The sequence below is a fragment of the Anabrus simplex genome, chromosome 3, assembly GCF_040414725.1.
Source record: "Anabrus simplex isolate iqAnaSimp1 chromosome 3, ASM4041472v1, whole genome shotgun sequence".
In the NCBI taxonomy this organism is placed as follows: Eukaryota; Metazoa; Arthropoda; class Insecta; order Orthoptera; family Tettigoniidae; genus Anabrus; species Anabrus simplex.
Genome location: NC_090267.1, coordinates 181,552,361 through 181,575,279, shown reverse-complemented (window position 1 = coordinate 181,575,279; position 22,919 = coordinate 181,552,361). Strand labels below are relative to the sequence as shown.

Sequence of the window (22,919 nt, the reverse complement as noted above, 5' to 3'; positions counted from 1 at the left end):
TACATCTACTACGATAAAGAGGGCAGCACAGTGCTCTGTGGTTTAGAGATGGCGGATGACAGCTGTCAAAAAGCACGTGGCTGTCAAAAAGCACGTGGCTTTGTTTACCACACGCTAGTTAGGTTAAGTTGGTACCACTAAGGTTTAGGCCCGTCAAGATGGCAGTACTGAGGTTAGCGATGCGTTGTTGTCTGTCAAAAAGCACGTGGCTGGCAAAAAACACGTGGCTTTGTTTACCTCGCGCTAGTTAGGTTAAGTTGGCACTACTGAGGTTTAGGCCCGTCAAGATGCCAGCAGTGAGGTTAGCGATGCGTTGTTGTCGATGACAGCTGTAAAAAAGCACGTGGCTTTGTTTACAAATTCAAATCTCCCGCCAAAATTCAAATTTCCCGCCAAAATTCAAATTTCCCGCCAGAATTCAAATTTCCCGCGGGAGGAGGCGGCCGAATCCCTGCATTATAGTACTCCTATTAGTGCATTTTAAACCCTGTCAGGGCAAATGATGATAAATTATTCGAATAATATAGTAATATTTGTAGTAATTATACAGTTATACATACATTGCAAATGTACCGGGTGGGCAAAATAAAACTAGCGTGGAAAATATTTACAATACAACTGACATGGGATTGTTAATGAACATCACAGAAGATGCTGGAAATGGCCTCATCTGAAGAAATGAAGTACAGTAGAGTCTCGTTAATCCGAACTAATTGGAACCAGAGTCTGTTCGGATTACGAAATTTTCGGATTAACTGGAAAATATTTTCTTATAATAATGTTATTCTTTTTACATCCCGCTAACTACTTTTACGGTTTTCGGAGACTCCGAGGAGCCGGAATTTTCTCCCGCAGGAGTTCTTTTACGTGCCCATAAATCTACTTACACAAGGCTGATGTATTTGAGCACCTTCAAATACCACCGGACTGAGCCAGGATCGAACCTGCCAAGTTGGGGTCAGAAGGCCAGCGCCTCAACCATGTGAGGAAAATTGTTTCTACAATACACTACAGTACAGTACATACTGTAATTTGAAATGTCCATAGAACTTACCGTACGCTACGTCGAGCAACACTCCGCTGCTACGCCCACTGATGTGATGTTTGTGAGACGCTGATTTAACACTGCATCTTCGAGTAGGTTCCAATCACTACGGCAAAAGAAACTAACAGAATTTGTAAAGACAAACGACCAGCGGTTGATGGTTTGATGTGCAATTGTTTACATTAAGTTATTCTAGTAAAATATGACTAAGAAAATGCAAGTAAATCTTAATTCTATAATATGTTCTTTCATTTCAGTAAGAAGATTTTTTTAAAAAAATTGAATATTTCAGTTCGGATTAAGCGGACTTTCGGATTAACGGGGTTCGGATTAACGGGACTCTAGTGTACTAAGGATCCAAAAGCCCTGATTCCACTTCTGCCGGACTGAGAGTGCCGGTGGGTTTGGCCGCAGAAGGTTATACATTTTGCAAATGAATGGAGCTTGCTGAACCAATCAGAACAGGACTAACCTACTAGCTGGTGGGGAGATCCTGGAACAATGATGGCATCCGTTCAGTCGAAGTGTGTGTTCCTCTCTCTCGAAGTAATGACACAGCGACGTACTCGAAGTTGTGGGAGATTCGCACGCGCAGACATACGACAGCAACGGATTGGTGCATCGAAATCACGGTTTCCAGCATTTCCTGTGATGGGCAGTTCATTAACAAGGGTCAGTTCCACGTTAGTCTTAATAATTTCCGAGCCAGTTTTATTTTGACCACCTTGTAGTTGTGTAACATTAGTAAAATAATAACCCTCGAGCTTCATTCCTTGGTAGTTCATACTTGGTATAAGTGAAGAGACTGTTAAAAGAGAATGGGTAAAGTCAGATCAAATCTTTTTCATTTATGTTTGTGTTGTTTCATTGTCATTACAACATATTCTACGGATGACGATCATGAAAACTGTTCAAATTTTGTTCGTTTTGTGAGCTTTTGTTCTACGTTTATTACCGGTATTCTTGCCCGGCTCCATGGCTAAATGGTTACCGCGCTGGCCTTTGGTCACAGTTCGATTTCCGACAGGGCCGGGAATTTTAACCATAATTGGTTAAATTGGCTGGCACGGGGGCTGGGTGTATGTGTCGTCTTCATCATTTCATCCTCATCACGACGCGCTGGTCGCCTACGGGAGTCAAATTAAAAGACCTGCATCTGGCGAGCCGAACTTCTCCTCGGACACTCCCGGCACTAATATACATACGCCATTTCATTTTTATCGGTATTCTTGAAGACTGGAATTTGTTACATCAACTTCTACGTATTTATCAGACTACTCTCATTTCTTTCCTATCCCAACCTCCTTTGGTCACGTTTGTTCCCTTCCTGACTCTGATGGTCTTAGCCCTATGAAGTCTTAGGCTACTATTTTCGCACGTTATATGGGCACTCCCTTTCTTTAGTCTATGCCGTCATTCTTCGGAGTTGAACCTCGTCCTCTTTCTTGTCTGATTAATGACCTCAGACGTGAAATTACGTTCATTTACCTATTAAAATGACATCTCCACGACTACTTCTTCTTCCGCTTTTCCCACACGTGTAGGGTCACGAGTGCGAACTGCGTCGCACATGTGGATTGAGCCCTGTTTTACGTCCGGACGCCCTTCTTGACGCAACCCTATATGGAGGAATGTAATCACTATTGTGTGCTTCTGTGGTGTTTGGTAGTGCAATGAGTTGTCTGAATATGAAGAGGAAAGTGTTAGGACAAATACCCAGTCCCCGAGTTAGAAGAATTAATCAGATGCGATTAAAATCTCCGGCACGGCTGGGAATCGAACCCGGGACCCTCTGAACCGAAGGCCTAACGGTGACCATTCAGCCAAGAAGTCCACGACCACTCACTAATAATAATAATAATAATAATAATAATAATAATAATAATAGAGTGGCCTCCGCTACCGAATGCAGGCAAATAAATTTGACGCCGCTTAGATTGCCTGTGTGACAGTTTAGACGTACCGTTTTGCTATACCAGATGACCATGAAATGGATCTCTGTTGAGTCATATATGGCTGAATTTTAATTAATTTTGCCGACATCGTACAACATGGAGTCTCGAATGGACTTTTTTCCGCCCTCCAAAAATCCGATTACCTCTGCCGTGTTTGAACCCACGATATTGGGATACGGAGGCAGAAAATCTACCATTGATCGACAGTGGGAGCCTATACCACCCATGGTCGCTTGTAAGTTGACATACATCATCTCCCTTTCTGTGAATGAATGTTAGGACCGTACATCGGACAGCATCAGGTCTCCGAGAAGTCACGCTGCTGCAGACAAAGTTATATTCCCCCCGACTACTTTTGAAGCTGCTTCAGTTTTTTAATATCCTTTCAGCTGTATAGCAGATAATACCACACTGTTGTATGTCCGGCGCTCTCTTCTCGCTCAGCCAGCCAGCTGCACGCGCGCCTGTGTATCATTCTGCTAGCTTCGACGCGCAGCCCTCAGTGCGCGTGCCTGACCATCGAGTGTAGTATAAATAGGAGCTCCCTTCCTGCACAATCGCCCACTTGCCCTGGTGTCCAGCTCCAGAATACACCCTACGTCGAGCACGGAGGCTACTCCTCTTGAAAACGTGCTTCGACCAGGTGGACTGAATTTCTGGCAGTACGAGGTTTCACCTCTGGTCACCGCTCCCTGACCTGTTTCCACTGCCTATGTTCCGTAATTCTTTCACAAGCCATTTTCATTCCCTAATTTACGCAAGCTCCCTTAGTTTCGCTAGGTGGAATTTCTTCAATCAATTGAACTTGCTTTTTAGGAATTCAGGCACTTCAACAAACAAGGACTCTCAAAGACATTTATGTTAGTGTGCCAGATAGTTCTCGACTATCAACGTGTCAATTCACAAAGACTATCTTTTCAAGATAGGAGTGTATATAAAGACTGTAAACCTGTACATATTGTATAAAGACAGACTTTTCTCAAGATTCAATATTCCTTTTTGCTTCAAAATAAATTTCAGTTATTTGTGTAAATATCATAAAGTGAAGCAATAAAAGTTGTGTTTGTAAATTTCAACCTTTGGTTACAACACAACTCTATGGCGACGAAGTAAACAAGCAACTCTACAATTCTTCGGCCCCAATCGCCAACTCTATAGCGACGAGGTACACACGAAACCAACACTACAATTCAACGGGCCCAGTTGTCAACTCTACGGCGACGTGCTAAACAACAACGACACTCCAACCAGTTCTGACACACAGCTTACCTTACTATTTCTTGCACGCATCTCGCAATGGCTACTGCGGAACAACTAGCTACGGTCTTCCAAGCCTTACAGCAGCACCAACAACAGTTTATGCAACAACAACAGGCAGCATTAATTCAGGCTATTCAAGCTATTTCTGTCTCTACACAGCCATCAGCTATTCCTCCGTTCTCTGCTTTTGATCCAGCTAAGGAAGAATGGTCAGTTTATTTAGCCCGCTTGCAACAGCATTTCATCTGCCATTCTGTCATAGATGATCAACGCCGCCGCGCACTATTTCTTAGTTCGGTTGGCAATGCTACGTGTGAATTACTACGTAAATTAAGTCCAGAAGAACACTTATCTGAGGTACCCTTCACGCAGCTCTTGGCCCGTCTCACGGAACACTACGCCAAAGCTCCCCACATAGTGGCTGCTCGCTATAAATTTTTTCAGAGCAGAAAGCAACCCCATCAGACACATACTGAATGGATAACTGAATTGCGTGGTCTAGCTAAACCCTGCCAGTTCATCTGCTCCAAGGACGGTTGTGGTTCATCCTACACTGATTCTCTCATTCGGGACATGATAATTTTACATACTCCTGAAGACAAAATACGTTTTGACGCTGTCAAGCAGAGTAACCCTTCTTTAGAAGACGTCCAGCGTATTGCTACGGTTTATGAGCTTACTACCAAGACTGCCGCAGCCATAGCTTCTCCACACGAAGTTGCACAAGTCTCGCCTCAGGCCCGCAAGTCCTCTGCTACAGTGACCCGTACGAATAAGGCGCTCTCCACCAAGCATTCTCGCCAGGTTCCCTCTCGTAATGCTACACGGAAGCCCAATTCTAAAAGCACCTCGAAACTCCTGCCTTCCTGCCGAGGTTGTTTCAAGCATCATGAACGTCGTGACTGTCGTTTTTTCAAAGCTACTTGTGAACGATGTAATAAACTTGGACACATTAAGACTGTCTGTCAAAGTTCGCTCCGCCCTGCTAAGACTACTGCAGCACGCCGGAAGCATATACAGCCCCGCCAAGACATGGAAGTTGATCAGATCAATCTTATTCTTCCCACAAAGGATTCTCACAAAATCATCATTCCTCTCTCATTCTCTGATCGATCTGTCGATTTTCAATTAGACACTGGATCACCTGTCTCTATTATTAACCTGACTACCTACCACGACTTAGGTTCACCTTCATGCTCTCCAGCTGACATCCAGCTCGTGACATTTAACAAGAAGAAAATTGACATCAAAGGTCAAATTAAACTTCAGGCTAGTTATAAAGGAATTCAGAAGGTCATTCCTCTTCTCGTAGTTAACAACTACACTGCATCAAACATTATGGGCATGGATCTATTTAACTTATTTGGTTTCCAGATACATGACAACATTAACGTCGTATCTACATTGCATCCTACTTCTGACGTTACCGCTCTCCTAGCGCAGTTTCCTGAAGTCTTCGACTCTCAGCTCGGAACAGCCAAAGACTATACAGCTCACATACAGCTGAAATCCGGAGCTAAGCCTCGCTTCCTCAAAACACGTCCAGTACCCCTAGCACTTCAAGACCAGGTCACGAAAGAATTAGAAAGATGGATACAAACTGGAATTGTAGTACCAGTTACTTCTAGTCAATGGGCTACTCCACTCGTGGTAATCAAGAAACCTGATGGTAATGTTCGACTTTGTGGCGATTTTCGATCTACAGTCAACGCACAACTCGAAACCGATATCTTTCCTATTCCACGTCCAGAAGACTTATTCCGTCGTCTCTCTGGTGGACAATTCTTCTCTCGAGTTGATCTTAAAGAAGCATATCTCCAGCTACTTTTAGACGAAGAATCTAAGAAATTTCTCACACTCAACACTCCTCTCGGACTGCTCCAGCTCCAGCGGCTCCCATTCGGTGTTTCATCCTCAGCGGCTATTTTTCAGCGCTATTTGGCTCAACTCACCGCCTCAATTCCCGGTTGTGCTAACTACCTGGATGATATTATTGTTACTGGAAAAGATCATCAGGAACATCTAACCAATCTCCGCCTTCTTCTCCAGAAATTGAAAGACAATGGCCTACGAGCGAATCTCGCTAAATGTACCTTCTTTCAGCCTCAAGTTCACTATCTCGGACATATACTTGATAAGAATGGAATTCGTCCTAGTATGCAGAATGTCTCCGCGATAGTAAACATGCCAACACCTCAGAACCTCAAGCAGCTTCAGTCCTTCATAGGCAAAGCGAACTATTATAATAAGTTCATTCCACACTTCGCTACAGTGGCAGCTCCATTAAACGCTCTACGTAAACCAGGTGTTAAGTTTCAGTGGACTCCGCAATGCCAACAGGCCTGGAAAACAATCAACAACGCCTTAATTCAAGCTATACAACTCACTCATTTTCAGCCCGACAAAATCATCACGCTAGCTACTGACGCTTCAGACTATGGTGTCGGTGCAGTTCTCTCCCAGAAGGATCGTCATGGACAAGAACGCCCCATCGCCTTCGCTTCGAAAACACTTAATGACCATCAACGTCGATACTCACAGATAGAGAAAGAAGCTTTAGCCATCATCTTTGGTATTCGCCGTTTCAATGAATATCTTTATGGCAACCATTTCCTGATCATTACCGATCATAAGCCTCTCGTACACTTATTCCATCCTGGTAATAAGATCCCAGAGCATTCCCTCAGAAAGCTTCAAAGATGGTCCATGTTCCTTTCTGATTATTCCTATCAGATTGTATATCGAGCCACATCCCAGCATTGTAATGCTGATGCCCTCTCCCGCTTACCCGTTGGTCCTGATACTGCCTTCGATTCTCAGGAATCTGAATGTCTTCAGTTGGACATAGAACTTGAAGATACTGTATCCAGTTTTCCTATTGATGCTACCTGCATAGCTAAAGCTACGGATAAGGACAGTACACTTGCTACTGTACGTACTTACATCCGCAACGGTTGGCCTCTTCAGAGCACACTTCCTGCCCACCTGGCACCTTATCATCGTATGCAGCATCGTCTCACGACTCGTGCCGGAGTTGTACTACTAGAAGCAGGCACCATCTTCCGAGTGGTTATCCCACTTAGCCTACGGAAACAAGTTCTCGAGTTATTACACCAAAGCCATTGGGGTATCTCCAGAACAAAGCAACTCGCCCGTCAACACTGCTACTGGCCCGGTATTGATGCCGCCATCGAAAAGCTAATACGTCATTGTGAGCAATGTCAAACGAATCAGAACGCCCCGTCTTCTGATCTTGCTTCATGGCCTCCTGCTACTACTCCATGGGAACGAGTTCACATCGATTTCGCAGGTCCTTTCCTCAATTCCATGTGGTTAATAGTCATCGATTCACTGTCAAACTTTCCATATGTCGTGGATATGCATTCGACTACTACAACCGAAGCTACCATTCGTGCTCTCCAGAAAATCTTTACTACAGAAGGTTTACCGCAAGTACTCATTTCGGACAACGGACCTCAATTTACAGCTACTGCTTTTCAGAACTTTTGTACACATAATGGCATTCGTCATATCCTAGCACCACCTTTTCACCCTCAATCTAATGGTGAAGCTGAACGCTTCGTACAAACATTTAAAAGAAGTATGAAGAAAGCTGTCTCCTCAGGCTTAACTAAAGACCAAGCCTTGCTCCAACTCTTAAACAACTACAGAACTCTACCCGGCGCTGATAATATCACTCCTGCACAGAAGCTCCATGGACGACCTCACAGAACTTTACTTTCTCTGTTACAGCCTCTTCCGGCCCAGCATAAGACCTCACCAACGAAGTTCTCCCTCAACGACAAGGTCTACACCAGGACATTCAAATCCAACCCACTCTGGATACCTGGAGTCATCTGCAGATCTTTGGGTCATCGTCTCTACGAGATACAGACTACGGAGAAACGTATCTGCCGCCATCAAGATCAGATACGTCTGCGCTACCGCCCCTGTCCAGCTATTGATGCTATTGCTAAACCAGATAAATCTATTGCTGAACGCGCTTTAGATCATTTAATAACAATGGGTTCCTTTCAGGACGAGACAGCGCCACTCCGCCCAGTTCCAGCTCCGGACACTACAACAGAGGCATCAGCAGCTCCGCCCCAGCATCGCAGTCGCCGCCAGCGCCGCCGCCGTTTCACGCCGTACCGGCGTATTTAGGAGGGGAGGGTGTTGTATGTCCGGCGCTCTCTTCTCGCTCAGCCAGCCAGCTGCACGCGCGCCTGTGTATCATTCTGCTAGCTTCGACGCGCAGCCCTCAGTGCGCGTGCCTGACCATCGAGTGTAGTATAAATAGGAGCTCCCTTCCTGCACAATCGCCCACTTGCCCTGGTGTCCAGCTCCAGAATACACCCTACGTCGAGCACGGAGGCTACTCCTCTTGAAAACGTGCTTCGACCAGGTGGACTGAATTTCTGGCAGTACGAGGTTTCACCTCTGGTCACCGCTCCCTGACCTGTTTCCACTGCCTATGTTCCGTAATTCTTTCACAAGCCATTTTCATTCCCTAATTTACGCAAGCTCCCTTAGTTTCGCTAGGTGGAATTTCTTCAATCAATTGAACTTGCTTTTTAGGAATTCAGGCACTTCAACAAACAAGGACTCTCAAAGACATTTATGTTAGTGTGCCAGATAGTTCTCGACTATCAACGTGTCAATTCACAAAGACTATCTTTTCAAGATAGGAGTGTATATAAAGACTGTAAACCTATACATATTGTATAAAGACAGACTTTTCTCAAGATTCAATATTCCTTTTTGCTTCAAAATAAATTTCAGTTATTTGTGTAAATATCATAAAGTGAAGCAATAAAAGTTGTGTTTGTAAATTTCAACCTTTGGTTACAACACACACTTCTTCAACCTCCCTAATGACAGCGCAGCGGATATGCCGTTCTCTCTATTGGACAAGTAATATTCTTGACAGCAGGGAAGATGTGCATGACAGAGATGAAAGAGAATTTATTCCCTCAGGAGTTGAAATGTACAATTCAACTCGAAGAGAAAGACGTCCAGAAGTTCTTTGAGAAGGAGTTCTGTGACAACTCGATTAGTTCTGATTATAATTTGATGGCGAAGCCATTATCCCCTTGGATATCATTAACATTTTTTCTTTCTTTTTCGACCATCTGCGAGATGAAGTTGGGTACGCACACAAACACACACACCTGCAATGGTCTAGACTCCTGGATCGAATCTCGATTCTGTAAGTTGGCCTGTAAGGATGCTTAATAATGATATTCGAGTCGGTAGATTCATTAGCACGTTAAAGAATCCCTTTTGAGGACAGTTCCGGCTCTTGAATGAGTCGTAGAAGCAATTGCAGTTAATAAGAAAAATATTATTTGCTTTAACGTCCATTCTAACCATTAATACTCTTGATAGCCGCTGGTGTGTGGAGATTCGTCCCAAAATGTTAATATGCGGGAAGCCAGTGACCCAGAGTTGTCAGATTAAAACACCCTTAGCGGGGCTGAGTGTCTCAGACGGTTGAGGCGCTGGTCTTCTGACTCTAACTTTGCAGGTTCGATCCTGGCTCAGTTTGATGGTATTTGAATGTGCTCAGATAAGTCAGCCTCGTGTCGGTAGATTTACTGGCACGTAAAAGAACTTCTGCGGGACTAAATTCCGGCACCTCGGCGGATCCGAAAATCGTAAAAGTAGTTAGAGGAACGTGAGGTAAATATTATTATTATTATTATTATTATTATTATTAACACCCTTAAATGCCACCGGAACAGTGTCAATAAGTAAAAACGGAGGCACTTGTGCAGGCAGTCCAAAAGCTAAATAGGTGCTGCACACACACACACACACACACACACACACAGAGTAATTTTTGTTAATAATTTTTCTTTTCCCATACAAGATTTGACATTAGTATTGGAAAGGAACAAGTAGTTGTTGAATCAGTTCGTTTAAAGAGAGATGGGAACATGATAAAGAATATACTGTATAACAGAACGAACATGATGATAGGTCAGTGTGGGAAAAGAGACCAGTAGAAAGACAACACATAAGGACATTGAAATAAATGAGCATGGGGCATTTTGATTCTCTCTAACCCATACCGTGGCCTGAAGATAGCATATAATATTCCTATATGGTCAATACAGTTTTCAATCCCAGCTCCATCGAAACTGAGGAATAGGACGAGTTGCAAATAGTCTCAAGTGGAAAATAAAGTTCCATTCCAAGAAATAGATTTCCAGTTCATTTTAAATGAATGTCTACGCAACGCAGTACGTAGCCTTCTTTTCACATGTCAACACCAAAGACAAAAGCCGACTTGTGAGTGCATATTATGTGGTGATTGAAAGGCCGAACGGGTCTGTGAACTAAACTACTGCATTTTATCATAACGATTATTCCAACATCTACGTCTGTCATTTACATCGAAGTGAATGTTCAGAACACTTCCAGTACATAGTTATCCCTAAAGCAGTTTAATCTTGTGACCAGTAATAACGTATCAGTCAACCATAAATCAGTGCATATACAAATAAAAGATGAATACCTGCCTCCATGCCATCCCATCTTTATACGAGATGAGGCCACAAGTTGTCAGGTCAATTCTCTTAGAGTATGCTTCAAAATTGCACTCTATGAATGAATATGCACCCTCAATGCTGCATTACACGTGTACAGTGAACAAGCTTGCTTTATGATAGCGCAGTTCGTAATTCTATCAAGGGCTAGTAAAACGCGAAAATATGGAGAGGAACATTCTGTGGCAGCTCGTGATGTGACTTGATTCTACATGCCGACTGTTTAGGAGGAATGAGTCAGAAGCTGAGAGCTGCTGTAAACAAATCATTGTAACTGTAGACTGGGGTATGGCATCCCTGTTGCTCTTTGCCTTGTGGTATTCTGTCTGCAAAGCAAACGGTGTATTTTGTAATAACAATGCGGCGACGTAGCGAAGCTAACGATAGGCACAACAGGGTCAAAACGATCATATGCCCATACGTCTGTTTTTTTTGTTTTTTTGTTTTTTTTTTGTTTTTTTTTTTTTGTCAGTGTTCGTGTCCACCACCATTACCGACTCTGTTCTCACTACCGGTAGCGCGCTCGCTGTCGTGACGACGAAGATCGCACGCGCAGTCATTCTCACAATGTGTTTTTTTTTTTTTTTTTGCTAGTTGCTTTACGTCGCACCGACAGAGATAGGTCTTATGGCGATGACGGGACAGCAAAGGCCTAGGAATGGGAAGGAAGCGGCCGTGGCCTTAATTAAGGTAGGTACACACCGGGCGAGTTGGCCGTGCGGTTAGAGGCGCTCGGCTGTGAGCTTGCATCCGGGAGATAGTGGGTTCGAATCCCCACTGTCGGCAGCCCTGAAGATGGTTTTCCGTGGTTTCCCATTTTCCCACCAGGCAAGCTGGGGCTGTACCTTAATTAAGGCCACGGCCGCATCCTTTCAACTCCTACGCCTTTGCTATCCCATCGTCGCCATAAGACCTATCTGTGTCCGTGCGACGTAAAGCCACTAGCAAAAATAATTAAGGTACGGTCCCAGCATTTGCCTGGCGTGAAAATGGGAAACCGCTGAAAACCATCATCAGGGCTGCCGACAGTGGGGTTCGAACCCACTATCTCCCGGATGCGAGCTCACAGCTGCGCGCTCTCACAATGTTTCAGAAGCTCGTATTTCTTCGAAGCGAAGTACTTTCCAGACATTCCACTTGCACAGTCTTGTCTATTTCTTCGGAGGTGACCGTTTTGATACTCGTTAAATATTTCAGATATATCCTGTGTACGTAGACTACTACACAAAATATTGTATTGTGTACCTTTTGAGTAGTCTGCTAACCAGATAAATGGTTTTACTATGTTTGGAAATAAAGTAGTGTCAACTCATACATATATATACGAAACCTTTTATTATAGAACCACTATACTTCAGTAAACCTTCAGTGTAATCCCCAACAACATGTTGCACCCGTTGCCAGATGTGTGCACGCTACAGCGTGAAGTATGGCGTCTCGTGTTTGAAAAGTTTCCTTCGGAGTGCTGCTTTTAGTTTGGGAAACTGATTCGTCACTATGAATCGTGCGAACGTAAAGAAAAAACCTTTACGGGAAAACATTTCGGTACCTCAGCGTTGCCGAAAAACATAAACATGTAGTTTGTGGAACTTAAGCCCAATAACATTAGGATAACACAGGTTATCATGTACAAAGTTCACAGGTCTGTTGTTTATAATTCTTCTTCTCGCAGAAGGTATGCGACCATAATCATGTTCCACCTTCACTCACGACCACGTTTTCCTTCTTTTTTCCCTTCTCTTTTGCCGTCTGAAATCAGATGTACACGCTGTATCGTCATTTCGAAAGATGAGGTTGAAATAGGCTCCTTTATTTCGTTTTGCAGAGGGTGAGACTTGGCATGATTTCCCGACAGGACAGAGTAGCTCCTGTTTGGTGATGTGGTGGGCCCAACATTCTTTGGTGATGATGTTAAACATTTCCCTAATTCCAGTTGACTGACATGTCCATGTCTACTCATGGTCCTGAAGCATATAATCATGGCTGTGTTATAATCCCTCTGTTTTAGCAACTGTGTTGTAGTGCGTGAACTTGGCTGCTATACTCACTGTGTTTTTGTTGTAAGTGTTCTTTGTGAGGTGGTATGCCTGGTCTAACTTCCAAATCCTGATGTTAATAGCTTCCTCTTCTAACACATTCTGTTGGATCAACTCATCCAAATATTGAAATTTTTGACTGGTGTAATATTCCCATGCATAGTGATCAGATCATTCATCCAGTCTGGAACATCACTGATGTTTGTTATATATTTTCTCTTCTCAAAGGAAAGAGGCTTTCTTTCTCGGCTACTTGGAATTATTATTATTATTATTATTATTATTATTATTATTATTGTTATTATTATTGTTACGGACTTTCCGTGGAGCATAGAGGTGTAAGAAGGTACGGGCGTGAATGGGTGGACAGAGAAAAGATAAAATCTTAATTTACAACTCTAAAATTTGAAATTTTAATTCTTTCCTTGTTTTTTTCTTTTTTTTCCTCAGTTCACATTTTAAATGAACAGCACCAAGTAACAATTGGATAGACAAAAGGCGAGCTCGTTAACTCTAGAAACAATAGTTCTTTGAAACATAATCAGGTACAATAGACATAATGATTTTTAAGAAATGAGTATGGTAGCTCAAACGTTACACTATTAGTGCTCCAATCAATTACAAGCTAGGTGATGGTTCTCCAAAATTTACAACATTCCAGCCTCTCGCTAGTTTGAAACAGTTACATAGTAGTAAAATAAAAGTTATACGATTGACATTATTGATATCACTTGGTTACGCAATCCTCCCTTTCTTCGACTTTCTTCACGAAATGTGCGATACGTACCGTAACATATTGAAATTCAAAGTGTGTCCTAGGCTTTCTTTACCAGGGTCCTGACTAATCAATAATAGCCTAGATAAGAACCTTTAAATTGATTGTACTGTTAGTTAGGTTCTTACTTTCTGCGTCTTAGTTTTGAAGGGTTAAATCTCGAAAGTGTTCAAATGCACGAGAGGCATAACAGATTTCGTTTATCGACACGCGGTAGCCTATACAGTAACCCATTTGGGACTCGCCCTGAATGTATTTCGACTATGTAGCCAATAATTACAAAATTATCTTAGTAATGGTAATAAAAGTGCACGAATATAAATCAAATCATACGTATTCATAAAGAATACAAAGAATAAAGCTTTATTGTGTATGTTTCATGTATTCATTTATTTATCATAATATACTTTTTTTTTTTTTTTTTGCATTTAAACTGTTTGGACCGCAGTCTCCTAATATGTCCGCTGTTGGCTTCATCATAGTAACACAGTCAGACTCATTGGCTGAATGGTCAGTGTTGAGGCCTTCGGTTCAGAGAGTCCTGGAATTCGATTCTCGGCCGGGTCGGGGATTTTAATCTCGTGTGATTAATTCTTCTGGCTCGGGGAGTGGGTGTACCTATATGTACCAACACTCTACTTTACATATTCAGACATCACACCACACTACCAACCACCATACACAATAGTGATTACATCCCTTCACGTAGGGTTGGCGTCAGGAAGATTATCCGACCGTAAAACACGGCCATATCCACATGTGTGACAAAGTTCGCACCTGCGATCCCACAGGTGTGGGGGGAAAAGCGGTAGAAAAAGAAGAAAAATAAGTAGTTTCATGACGAAAGACAGCTGTTGATTAGTGATATTTCTGACATTCTTATATTGGGTTGGTTATTGGATCCATGAACTAAAGAGTTTGAAACAAATACTTGCAAACTGGGAGTTGTGAGAGTGAAATAAACAAATGAGCACACGTACCAAGAGTCCTGAGTCTCCCTATTTCTGCTGCAAATTTCATGGGATAACCAGATTTCTTATACTAGAACTGTTGCGAAATTTAATGCTAATCAATTGTAAGCGGAGAAACTTACCGTAAATCTGTGGAAATAAACAAAATTTATAAGTTAAGAATTCTTCAATAAATGTATCACGATTGAATGGATGGTGCATTAGTTATTATTTTTATTTGCAATTAATATTTGTGAATGCCTTGAAGATGCCGTGATTTTCAACCATTTTTACATTTTCCTTTACGTCGCACCGACGCAGGTAGGTCTTACGGCGACAATGGGACAGAAAAGGGCAATGAGTGGTAAGAAAGCGACTGTGACATTGGTTAAGGCACAGCCCCACCATTTGCGTGGTATGAGAATGGGGAACCACGGTAAACCATATTCAGGTCTGCCATCTCTCGAATACAATCAATACCGTGCAGCCACTCGCTAGGTTTTTCAAAAATAAACTCTCCTGTAATCTATTTAACTGGTGGTATGTGATAATATTATGCGCGCCCGCAGTGTAGGAGTAGCGTGGCTGCCTCATACCCGTAGGCTCCGGGTTCGATTCCCGGCAAGGTCAAGGATTTTTACCTGGATATGAGGGCTGGTTCGAGGTCCACTCAGCGCACATGATTACAATTCAGGAGCAATCTGGCGGTGAGATGGCCGGTCCGGTCTAGAAAGCCAAGAATAAGGGGCCAAGAGGATTCGTCGTACCTCGTAATCTGCAGGCCTTCGGCGTGAGCAGCGGTCGCTTCTTAGGCTTGATGCTGTTGCGCAATTTTTTGTGTTATAAGGAATCACTTTCAGAGAAGTTATTACACCCATCATCTTCACTTTATGCAGTCAAAAAATTCTAAATTTATAAATTTTGCTTCTTTCCACGGATTTACGGTAAGTTTCTCTGCTTACAGTTCATTTGCATCAAATTTCGGAAAATTTTTAGTATCAGAAATTTGCTTGATTCGGTCTTGAAATTTGCAGCAGTGAGTGAGTGAGTTCGCCAAGGGATATGTTTAAATTTCTCTCTAGAATCTTCGTACGTGTAGCTATATTGTTATTATTGTTATTGTTATTGTTGTTTTTGTATTGGAATTCGAAGTATAACACCTTTCATAATCTGACTTTACTGTTTCGTACTCTATCTTAATATAGACTTAAGTTTATACAGTAGAAACCGTACAACAGTTTTTTACTTTTCCTATTTTAATCCTCTTTCCTTGGCACCCTTGGGAAAGACCTTGCTGATAAATGTTATTTGTCTGGTTTATAACCATTGCAGGCAGGAATGTTAAAATACAGTCAGTAAACGTTTCAGAGGTTTTACCAGACGAAGAACTTGAGAAACGTTTGGCCGTTCGGAATGTAAACATACTAGTACTACTTCTATTTCTTCAGCCCATCCCCTTCCGCTTTCGCCTCATTGGTATTCGCCGGGACGTCGTGTCGGGTCGTGGTAATTGTACTCCCTAGCAGCCGATTGCGACATCGCCTCTCCTTGCATTGCATAATTACCCCTGGGTTAAAACCCTTCCTGCATAATAAGAGGCAATCCATTACGTCACGTTCCCTCTCCCATATTTATTAAATGGGGTTCAACTTTGTAATGCCTTACCAAACCAACCTCGCTCGCGATTGGACAAGCTGGGCTAACCAAGATTACCCGACCTTTAAAATACGGACGGAAAGCACCATAACCTCGACCCACACGTGAATAACTGAGCATATACAGTAATGTGGTTCTGTAGCACTTGGTGCGCTGAAATTTGGCACATGTATTAAAACTCTTATTATCCACATATGTTGAGAAATTCATGCTTATGCCTCATTGCGATAGTAAATTACAGCATAGACAGTAGGGTGCCGAAACACCTGTATACTGCGTTTCTACCTTGAAAGACAGTGCGCGTTAAATGGAGTGCCTTAAATACAGTACACTGTAGGAGTGAGTAAATTCGTCGCGCAAACATACATTCCTACAGCGGTACGGTTAAGTTCATTTTCCTTTAAACATAAACATAAGAAATTAATACAACGAACATTGTTCTGATGGACTGCTGGGAGGCGTGACCATTCGTAAGGAAAATAATGGATAGGAAGAGCATTGTGACATACAAGGTTTGGTATCTTCAACGACAATATATTACTACTGCAACAGGCAGGTAGCGGTGAGAGCATCGACAAAGGAGTCTTCTTGGAAATTGCTAATGAGCTCAGCTTTACAGTGGAAGACAGTATTTTGAATAAGGCAGTTCAGCTAGGGACGCCTTAATTTCATTCTTATTTGAATTGGTCACATTGCGCTGATTTTTATTTTCTGGAAAAGCGAGTGCAGCTAAACTGTACTAAACTCCACTCCACACATCAGCTGCCTTTGCTTTAAGATCGTTTCAGTCTTACAGTTTTTTTAAATTTCGTGTGGCTATTTCTAGCCGAGTGCAGCCCTTGTAAGGCAGACCCTCCGATGAGGGTGGGCGGCGTCTGCCATGTGAAGGGAACGGCGTGTTATTGTGGTGGAAGATAGTGTTGTGTGAGTGTGTGAGTTGGTGATGTTGGAGACTGTACAAACACCCAGTCCCCGAACCATTAGAATTAACCAATGAAGGTTAAAATCCCTGACCCAGTCGGGAATCGAACCCGGGACCCTCTGAACCGAAGCCCAGTACGCTGACCATTCAGCCAACGAGTCGGACAGTCTTTCAGTGTTGGTTCAACATACCTAAGGTAAATGTTCAAAGCAAGAAGCAGGTCGTTCAAGAATTTGGGAAATTGATTTTTAGTAGTAGTGGTGGTGTTATTTTATGCTGTTAACCCTGTGAACTTAAAGGTATCGGCTCAAAGGCACCAAAATTGTAATACTGGTAAGCATCAAAGGAATTTAACAAGATTTTCCGCCGCGGAGAACATCCAGCGTCTGATTTTTGAGGACATTTCTTCAAGTACGGTCTCGTTAGATAACACTTACGAATTTTGTAAAGATCTGTGCATGATGGTGGTTACTTCAAATATTCTTGTAAAATATACATAGTGCCAGATTCAGATCGTTCTTAGAGAAGTACATGTTAGCCAATTCCTAGAAAAAAATATATATCCTATTTGCTATGAAGATGTGTTAACGAAGATAAAATCTACAGTTCTCAACAATAAGATATGGGTTTCTGTGGACAAAACAACCGATGGAGATGCGAGATACGTAGCAAACGTCATTATTTATGTAATGAAAGAGGACCGCCTTGGTGAATTGTTTCTTCTCACATGTAAGATTCTGGAGAAAGTTTAATCATTCCGCCATTGCAGTGCTGTTTAAAGATGCTATGAAGCTACTCTGACCAGATGGTGTCAAGAAGGAAAACGTTCTACTGTTGGCAACACATGCCGCCCCGTAACAATGATAGAGGCAGGGAAAGGACTTGAACTACTTTGCCCCAAAACGGTCTATATTATGTTTCTCGTGGTTTGCATACATTGGCAGAAGAAACTACTCCGTTCTAGACAAGCTAATTTGATTTTCCTTTGTTCAAGAGCCATACATTCACTTAGGTCCTCCGATATCCACTCTCCAAGGTACTTCACATTTTTAGCTCTCTTGATATGCTTTGTATCACTGACTTACAACCTTGATAGTCAACAACTCGTCACACTTGTGTGATAGACTGTATCAAACATGGAGTACTGATTGTTTTATTTATATATATATATATGTATTGCATTTCAGGTTACGTAACTTGCTATAGCTGAAGACGAAGTGGAACTAATAACCTTGTTATGAAACCGGTAATGATTGGGATATTAGTTACCTGTGAATTAAATTGTAAGGTCACCTTTCTTATATATAAAATAATTAATTTGTAAGGTAATTATTTTATAAATTTTTCGTTCATGCTTCGTAGATATTACTTGCTTGCATAATTTTAATATTTTAGGTCATTAAAATCCTCCCCTTAATGACAAGTGTATGTACCAAACCTAAATACATTTTGGCGACTGTCCGCAACTAAGCGTCAATGTTATGTATCAGAAAGCCCTTAACATTAACATTATCAGTCTCTTGAAAAGTGAGCCAATTGCAGATTTCATTAAAGAATATTTGGATTTCCTCGTCTGGATGTATGTAGAACCTTAGTTTATGTCCATGATTTTCTTGATTTTATGGAAAGATAGCCTTCCGCATATGCAGTATCCTGCGGAAGGGACAGAATCGTTTTGTGAATGCGGAAAGCATGAGACAGTGAAAATCGCTGGCAATGGCAGCATCAGATATCTCAAAAGAGTAAGTAAATAGTGAGATATTAAGGCTTTGCTTTATTTTTGTTATTTTCCGTCCATAAGACTCAAACGACACTACATAAAGATGATAAAAAATGTATAGTTTAAGTCTGTAAACGTATAACAAATGCTAAAGGAGTTCTGCGAATTTCCAAGTTCTTGTTTCAGAAATGGAGGCTTATAAACAGTGGTAAGACAGAGCATTCTAACACCCCTTAATCGCCAGCTCTCCAGATGCGACCTGTGGTGGTAATGTAAGATTAGATTTGAGCGTTAGCAAAAATATAATGGGGGGCTGCGGACCATAATATATTCCTCGTTCCATTTGCTTACTGCTATGAATTCCCGCGAGGATTACCAAATTAATTCCTTTTCCAGCTGGGCCGCGAATTAGACCTGCAAGGTAAAACCGTGAGGTATTAAGCTTTGACAAATCCCAGCCTACAGTGGGGAAGATCAAATTTCTCATTACGGTCTCTGTAACCTAAGACAGACCTTCTCTGTTGTATTATCATCTGTTCACCATTGAAACGCGAGTAACACAATTAACATGTCTGCAGATGGGTAATGAAGCAGAATACACATTCATATTAATATCTCGTGTCGAAAACTGATAGTTTACTTCTGTACTGTGTACGGAGAATGTTCGGCTGAATAGGGTGCTCATTAAAGCTGATGAAACGAAAGGCTATATCAAAAGCCAAATATAGGTCTCTGACTCGAGTTTTTGTTCTAGGGTGGAAGGCGTAATTCAGATCCAAGGCTTTAGGCTGGAGAACCACGTGATATGTTTATTGTCGGTTCCAATTTAATGATGAATATGATAATGATGATTGTTATTTGTGTTCGGCTCCATGGCTAAATGGTTAGTGTGCTGGCCTTTGGTCACAGAGGTCCCGGTTCAAATCCCGGTTACTCCATGTGTGTGATTTTTGCTGGACAAAGCGGAGACGGGTCAGGTTTTTCTCCGGGTACTCCGGTTTAGAGGGAACAACTTTCCCGACATTGCGAGAGCGTACTAGGCCGTATATGAATGAATGACGTTCTTCTTTTTTGTTGTTGTTGTTGTTGTTGTTGTTGAGAACACAGCCTTCGAATCATCTTGGATATCCAATGTTCTGTCAATTGTAGACTGATATTGACAGCCTGAAATAGAAATAAGTAAATATAATTTTCCATTTGTTATATTGTACGGTTAAAGTGAACTTGTGTATTTATATATAAAAGTTACCTGTTTGATCGGTATTTATGACGTGAGTACTGTCAAAACTTGATCAGTGCGCGAGCCTGCGTCCGAATGTTCGATGCAGAAGCCAAAACATCTTCCATCTTTGCGGAGTCATTTCCGGAAGTATATCTGGTAATTTTTCTTTGGCGCATTTTGTATCTTTTATTTTTTAATGTCTTAACCCAAGAATTTGAAGCCTTGAATTCAAATCCTTCAAACTAGGCCGCCGTAGCTAGTGCCCACTCTTGAAAATTACGCGTCATGACTCGTTGTTTGTTCTCACGTGCCTCTTTAAAGCGATCGTAAGTACATTCGTTGATATTTTCACATATTCCCTCTATGTTCCAGCCTTTTTGACATCTTCCCATATTTCCAAATCCCGTATTCGCTTCAGCCGAGAGCAGCCGATTTTGTGTTATGTCTGAAAACTCCATTTAGGGTGGGCTCTAGCCATATCTGCTGCTGCTGCTGCTGATGATGATGATGATGATAATGATGATTGTTGTTTTAAGGGGCCTAACATCGAAGGTCATCGGCCCCCTAGCCATATTTAAAACATTTAACTTGTAATCTAGAGGAATTTATTCCATAAGCTTCCCTTTTTCTTTTTTTTTCTTCGGGCTCGTAGTCTTCGTCTGTAGAATCACTCTTTTCTCCGAAAGCAGCTTGGTCGTCACTGCCATAGCAGGTGAATACTTCATCAATTACGAATTTATTTTCTTCTATTATTGTCAAAATAGACTTTAACATTTTCTTTCCCAATAATTCAGCCTCTTGTGTAATCTCTACAGACTCGCGGGGATCCAGGAAGTGATTTATATAAAGAAGGCGATCGACGTAAGCCATGTTTATTTGTTGCCTGCTCTCCCGGGAACTCGTTTGCACTTGCGTAGCTTCACATTCAAAAACACTTTCGTTCGAACATAATTTAACATGTGAGATCTCCACGCCGATCGAACTTACGATGAGCACGTCTGGTTACATCGCAGACAACCGTTGCACGGCACATTGCGATCAAACAGTGACTAACTGCTGCTCTCATTCGCAACACGAGGAAAAGGGGATCAGAAAATGCCAGGTAAAGAAAGGCGAGCTGATACGAGCGGGACTCGAACTCTCCACCTTCATAACCTTAGGCACTCGGCCACCGCGCCACAGTCTCCCGCCTGTTGGTACCTGGCATGTTAAACCTCTCGTAACTTTTTTCGAAATTTTTAAAGTTGCTTATTTCGAAACCTTTTGAGAGTTGCGCGGAACTGCTGTTTCAGTGTGTTTTTGTGATATAGTACTATCAACCTACAAAGTTTGAACAAAATCGGTGATGCGGACATCGTGACCTCCCCATGTGAGGGGCTCAGACGGTCGAGGCGCTGGCCTTCTGACTCCAACTTGGCAGATTCAATCTTAGCTCAGTCTAGTGATGTTTGAAGGTGCTCAAATACGTCAGCCTCGTAACATTTGCATTTGCCTGGTGTGAAAATGGGAACCATGGAAAACATCCCAGTGGGTTTCGAATCCACTATCTCCTGAATACAAGCTGACAGCTATGTGGCAAAAGCCACCCAGCCGCTCGTTCGCACCCACTATCTCCCGAATGCAAGCTGGCAGCTATGTGACACAAGCCACTCGTTCGCACCCACTATCTCCCGAATGCAAGCTGACAGCTATGACACAAAGCAGTCGTTCGCACCCACTACCTCCCGAATGCAAGCTGGCAGCTATGTGACACAAGCCACTCGTTCGCACCCACTATCTCCCGAATGCAAGCTGGTAGCTATGTGACACAAGCCACTCGTTCGCACCCACTATCTCCCGAATGCAAGCTGACAGCTATGACACAAAGCAGTCGTTCGCACCCACTACCTCCCGAATGCAAGCTGGCAGCTATGTGACACAAGCCACTCGTTCGCACCCACTATCTCCCGAATGCAAGCTGGTAGCTATGTGACACAAGCCACTCGTTCGCACCCACTATCTCCCGAATGCAAGCTGACAGCTATGACACAAAGCAGTCGTTCGCACCCACTATCTCCCAAATGCAAGCTGGCAGCTATGTGACACAAGCCACTCGTTCGCACCCACTATCTCCCGAATGCAAGCTGACAGCTATGACACAAGCCACGCAACCACTCTCTCGCTTCTGCCAGAGATTTAAGAGTGGCAGGAGAGCTGGTGTGTGGTTGAAATAGTACGTGCAATTCACCACCATTGGGGGTGTGCCTGTAAAGAGCTGCACCACATCGGGATGAGAACACGAGGTTTGTCCGGCTTCTTGGCTGAATGGTAGTTGCCTTTGGTTCAGAGAGCTGCGGGTTCGATTCCCCTGCCTCTTGGGAATTTTAACCTGAAATGACTAATTTCTCTAATGTACATGAACGTATATTATTATAATGTCTATATTCAATGCTATTTGAAATATTCTGACTAATATAGATATCATTTGGTACGCTAGTCCCTTTTTTTTTTTTTTTTTATGCTTTACGTTGCACCGACACAGACAGGTCTTATGGCGACGATGGGACAGGAGAGGGGTAGGAGTGGGAAGGAAGCGGCCGTGGCCTGAATTAAGGTACAGCCCCAGCATTTGCTTGGTGTGAAAGTGGGGAAACCACGGAAAACCATTTTCAGGGCTGCCGACAGCGGGGTTCGAACCTACTATCTCCCGAATACTGGATACTGGCCGCACAAGTCCAATTTTTCGCTCTTGTTTTGTCGTCTTCCTTGTCTAGTCCATTAATTGAATTACTTCACCTAAGTACTTGAGTTATTATATTGTTGTAATGTATACCTTTATTTGCGAGCA

The 22,919-nt window shown here is 42.6% G+C and overlaps 1 protein-coding gene across 5 annotated transcripts in view; it reads left to right on the top strand.

The window, feature by feature from the left end:
* The window catches only part of LOC136866122 (guanine nucleotide exchange factor for Rab-3A), a 674,264-nt gene that overhangs the window by 428,662 nt on the left and 222,683 nt on the right, over positions 1 to 22,919 (top strand). The window lies entirely within an intron of this gene.